Source organism: Biomphalaria glabrata, chromosome 4, assembly GCF_947242115.1.
Source record: "Biomphalaria glabrata chromosome 4, xgBioGlab47.1, whole genome shotgun sequence".
Lineage (NCBI taxonomy): Eukaryota > Metazoa > Mollusca > Gastropoda > Planorbidae > Biomphalaria > Biomphalaria glabrata.
In genome coordinates, this window is record NC_074714.1 from 53,811,705 (window position 1) to 53,817,634 (window position 5,930).

Here is a 5,930-nt window from a genome sequence, read left to right on the forward strand (position 1 = left end):
TGTCAACACAATCTTTATGTCAACACAATCTTTATTTCAACATAATCTTCTGTCAACACAATCTTCATGCCAACACAATCTTCATGTCAACACAATCTTCATGCCAACACAATCTTCATGTCAACACAATCTTCATGTACCAGCGAAGTATAAAGGGAACATTCAACTTATGCCACCACTTCAATCTAGTACAATTTCTTTCTCTTGTTCAATACCAAACAAAAACATTAATTACAAAGAGTTAATCAACAAATTGGTTAGTTTTTGTTAATATAAGCTTTTTGAGGGCAAAGAAAACATATTATTAAAGAGACATTATAACTATTACAAAGACATCCGAACTATTACAAAGACATCCGAACTATTACAAAGACATCCGAACTATTACAAAGACATAGGGAAATAAAAACTTCAGCGCCCTTATCACACAATATCATCATTTCTTGAAGAAAAGACACTTGTCTTAACGAACTATTATTGAACACGAATTAAATCTTATCTTATATCAAGTTGTGTGCATGACTTTGTTTCTATTATAGCTCTACACCCGAAGATAACTTTTTGACTTTAAAAACCGCTTGTGGGGTCGACATCTTAAGAAGTGAAATTTATAAAAGTAAGTATATTATTATTTACGTTAAGGTAAAGGAATAATATGTTTTTCTAATTCTAGATTCTATGTAGGCCTTAAAGAAAACGGCTGTTTGATCTTAAAAAATCAAATTTAAAAAAAAGGCATGCATATTAAAAAAAAAATAAAATAAACGTTGCTAATTCAGAAAAAAAAAAGTAGCGGTTGCATCCAGGGGTGAACTGGGTTATTATACCTTATTATACAATTCAGCCCATACGTTTATCATACCTGTCCTCAAAGTCATAATGTTAGGTTTGGTAAGGTATAGAATCGATAGCTGTACACGAGAATATTGTGAACTTTTTAGACGAAATATATGGCTTTTTTTTTTTATATATAGCGCTACTTTCATGCTTATAGCATGCTCAGAGCGCTTTTGGTCCAATCTCTTTTGTGGACCAGTGGGGGGAGGGGGGTATTTAGAGTTGGTTTTCCGTGCTGCCTTTAGGCGCTCAGTAAACACAACTCTGCCCGAGTCGGGTGTCGAACCTCGAGCCTCCTTTTAGGTAGCCAAAACAAGCTTCCTACTGTATGTCGCTTTTTAATCGCTTAGTTGAAGGCCCTAAAAGAATGGAGCCTACTGGTAGCACTGTCCACGGATGTAGGCTATTACATTAATTCGGGAAAATGTTTTTTTTCGATTGCGCAGTCTAATCTGTAATTATTTTTTTTAAAACACGACGCTCCAAAGGGTCACTCGTATAAAGGAATTTTATACAACTTTTTAAACTATTTCATACGTGTCATAGTGGCCCTACCGGCCCATTTGGTTACCGGCCCATTTGGTTACCGGCCCATTTGGTTACCGACCCATTTAGTTACCGGCCCATTTGGTTACCGGCCCATTTTGTTACCGACCCATTTGGTTACCGGCCAACCTGGCAAATTGCTTATATAGCTAGTCCACTCCTGGTTGAATCACTTTGCAAGAACATTGGATATCAATATCTTTTCTAGTCTTGTGATTTCAACGGGATAGAGACAGACGGACTTAGCAAAGAAAACTAATAGCGACTCATCATCTTTGGGGCCCCGATAAAATACTAAAATGTTAAAAAAAAAAATATTTAGGATTTTTTTTTTTTTGCTTCGAAAATTTTGGGCTTAAGTGTTATGTTTCTACTAGTAGGATATTACACGTGACCCGTGGTTCTTAATATGTGTATCACGTGATCTAGTGTATTAGAAACCAACAAAATAATTTCATGGAGTTTAACGCAGTTCTCTGTGAATGGTGAACGAGATTTCGCCAAAGATGTGAAAATCGTTTTTTCTCAAGGAATTCCCGAACCTTGAGGCTTCGAGAAACTTTTTACCAAGAGTGACGATTGTAGGTAAATTGTAGGACCTACAGATTAAACGTTTAGTCGAGACAGTATTAGAAATCGGAAATAAGATGGATACTGTTCACATTTAAAGTCAAATCTGTTCACAAGTTTTCACTATAATTTTCTTTTTTTTTTTCTTTCGCTGACTTCAGAAACAACACAATTGTATGAAGTACAAGACAATGCTTTAGATGCTTTTTACCTTGGCCTAACACTGAACTATAAAGAGATCTTCACTTCAAAAGAAATTGTAAGACTTTTCAGTTATAAATAGTGTTAAATGTGTATTTCATTGTACATGTTCTGTCAGGGCCGGATTAAAGGGAGGGCTGTCTGGGTTAATGCCCCGGGGTCCCCACAAGTAGGGGGCCTGTGCAAAGGTGATAAAGGTATATATAAAATATGACCAGTCAGAAACTTTTTTTTTAACATTCTTATCAAATTTTTACCTCTACCACTTTAAATCTTTGTGTTAAACATCCCAAGAGGTTGTCTTGTCTTTAAAAAACATGCAGGCCTTTATCTTTCTTTGTTCGTAAATTAGATGTATTTTTCCATCTCTCGAAGAGCTTAAAATGGAAAGAACCAGGCCCCAAAGATCTACTGGGTGCCATCGTGACTAACTTAAATACAGATTTCCTGAAGCCACTGCTGGATAAAGAAACAGCAGAAAGCAACGAAGCGCTCATTACAACACTAAACCAGGTCTGTGTCAATCGTTTTATGTTCTTTGTCAAACTTAATTAAAATGCAAGCAAGGCATGCTGTTAGAGATTTAATAATGGATAACTTATATATCAAATACGAAACTGTAGTTTAAATACATTCCAATAATGTTTTAGTTTAGGTAACAATTAATTAAATTAAATATAAATTTAGGAGAATATCCAAAAAATACAAACAGATTATAACGTCTTATCATAACGTCCTGGTGCCACATACACACACACACACACAATAATTCCTTTATTAAAATTATATGTATCAAAAGCCAAAAAAAAAGCTATAAACCTCGAGAAAACAGAAGTCATTTTCCAGAAGTCACCCAATAAAACATACTCAGCCCCAAAGATCACCGTAAACGGACAGCCCATAAACGTGGTAGACCACTTCACATATCTAGGTAGTATAGTGTCAAATGACGCTTTACTTTCAAGGGAAGTTGATAACCGTCTGGCCAGGGCCAGTGGCGCTTTTGGACGCCTTCAGGCGAGAATTTGGCGGAACAAATCGCTCCGCCTGCCTACAAAAATTATTGTCTACCAGGCGGTGGTTCTCTCAACCCTTCTATATGAATTTGAGACATGGACACTATTCAGAAAACAACTAAGACTACTTGAACGCTTTCACCAAAGATGCTTGCGCTCCATTATGGACACACGTTGGCAAGACCGCTCTACAAACAGCGATGTCCTTGCGAACGCCGGTATGGACAGTATAGATGGACTTCTTATGGTCCGACAGTTACGCTGGACAGGGCACGTATCCCGTATGGCAGTATTTTTGGGTGAGCTAAAAGGGTGTCGACAAAACAGAGGTACCCCACGGAAACGCTTTAAAGACCAGCTTAGGCGTCAACTTTCTTTAGCTGACATAGAAGAGAGCACCTGGTTGCATGCGACCTCGGAACGAGACAGCTGTAGGTCACTCACGAAGGCCGCGGTATACACGTTTGAGACCAAAAGAAAATCCGCTGCCGAGGAAAAACGCAGACGGCGAAAAGAAAATCTAAATCGACCACCCGCGGACAATGGTTATGCTTGCCCTGGATTTGGCAAAATATGTAGGTCACAGCTGGGGCTGTGCATCCACGGGAAATACTGCATTTTTCTCTAATCTTCGGACTCGAAGACAAGCCTTGTTATTATTATGTACCGAAAATTACAAGTTATTTCCCTTATTCGATATCAAACAAAATAATTAATTACTTGTCTAAATAACAACCTTTTTATTGATTAATGTCTTGTCTTTCTCAATGAATAATTTTGAGAAATTATAACTTCATTTGAGAATGCGTGTGGGAGAAACATTATGATCACTTTTTTTACCTGACGGACAGACAGACAGAATGAGTTGATAAAAGCCGTGTAAATAAATGTGAGACGAATTAGCTATAGATACCCAAACATGCTTCTGCATGTTATTTTTTCAAACATATTCATGGTTTGAAATTCCACCTTTATATTATCTGCATATCTCATGGCTATGTATCATCGGTATGGAGCTCAATATTGCCTTTGACCCACTTATATTCAAGGTTATTATTTAGAACACACAATTTTTAAAAGTCATGAAAGATAGTCATCATGTCCCTCGAAGAAAACATTTAATGTTATGATACATATTTGTTGAACAACAGAAGATACACAAAATCAACAAGACCCAAACAGGCTAAAAAAAGATCTCAGTTTTATCAGGAATCACTCAACCGTAAAAAGAATTGCCAATTAAGAAATATAACTATTGAGTCAATTAAGCGGCATAACATGGCCGGTCGCTCCTCCATTCCATAATAGGCATCATCGAAAATGTAACCGAAAAAAATCCAACCACAACCAAAGAAAGCTTAAGGAATTAGGAAACTCTATTCTAAAAACCCAATACCCCCAACAACCAATGGGTCAGAGTTCACACAGATGGATCCTCTCAAAAATCCAACACAAACGGAGGTGCTGGCATACTAATGGAATGGCCCACATGGAGAAAGATTGGAAAATCTAATTGCAACAGACAGCTACATCGCAGAATAGCGAGCACTTGAACTAGCAGCTACCACACAAATAAACTGTCCATGTACATCAAACAGCCAAATTGTCCTACAGAGTCATGCCAAAACAGTCCTTTAAACTCGGACACTTCCTATAAAAAGCAACTCAGAACAACTCTTGTAAACCTTAAAATCAACAGCAATGAAACTGTTCTTCAGCACAAATTGAATGAGAAGGCAATGAAAAAGCAGACATATTGGCCAAAGATGGAAGAACGAAAAAACTAATAAAAATTCCTCTCTACCCAGAATAAATGCTGAAAATAAAAGAGTGTAGAATAAATGAGAATTGGACCAGCGCACATCCCAAGAAAACCTTGGTTTGGCCAATAATAGAATATGCATCCTCCGTTTGGGACCCCTCAACTCAAGATAAAATTAAGAAACTGGAACAGACACAAAATAGAGCAGTGAGATTCATAACAAACGAATATTCACATTTGACTAGAGTAACACCTTTAGTAAAATCTCTAAATTTAGAAAGCCTTCAGGAAAGAAGACTTAAAAGTAAAGTAGCAATTATACATAAAACACTGAACCATAATCTTCAAATACAAAAACAAAATTTAATAAAATACTCTGAAAGACACAAAGTTAAAGGCACATTCCTCGTTCCATATGCTAGGACAAGTTTGTACAAATACTCCTTCTTCCCTAGTGCTATTAGAGCATGGAATGGGTTGCCTGAGCTAGCCAGGAAAACCAGTGACTTGGCAGACTTTGAAGTCATTGGTTAATATGCATGACTAAATGTATGACGTAATCATCTTTTTTGAAGTAACGTCTGTATTATATAAGGTAAGATAAGAAAAACGATGCCTATTATAAGCTATCTCGACATGACCAACGCATAATTTTTCGACTAAGAACCGGACACAACTGAATGATAACTTTATTAAAAAGCCCTAACAAGGCTTTGGCCCCAAAACCCTCCTATATAAGAAAAACTATACTGAGAAATGCTGATCTGGAAACTTCTGCGCGTTTTATCTTAGATACAGAAAGCCTCCGACATGTAAGATGAGAACGAAGAAGATACCGATGTCCAAATGAGGAGCGATGCAATACCAGAGGCGTAGCTAGTGTGGGAGAGGGGAGTCCTAATTTGAAAATCCCACCATGCCCCCAATTGAGGGTGTGAATTTTTTTTTAAATAAATATTTTGCCAATGCCATGTTATCTTGCTATTCGTGTTTGTTTT

The 5,930-nt window shown here is 37.1% G+C and overlaps 1 protein-coding gene across 1 annotated transcript in view; it reads left to right on the forward strand.

Annotated features, from left to right (window-relative positions):
- The first annotated feature begins 414 nt into the window (after window positions 1-414).
- LOC106061912 (transient receptor potential cation channel subfamily M member-like 2) overlaps window positions 415-5,930 on the forward strand; it is a 35,906-nt gene continuing 30,390 nt past the window's right edge. The window contains exons 1-3 of the mRNA XM_056027897.1: window positions 415-616; window positions 2,115-2,212; window positions 2,530-2,667. The gene's annotated coding sequence lies outside the window, so the exon portion shown is untranslated. The remainder of the gene's footprint in view (window positions 617-2,114; window positions 2,213-2,529; window positions 2,668-5,930) is intronic.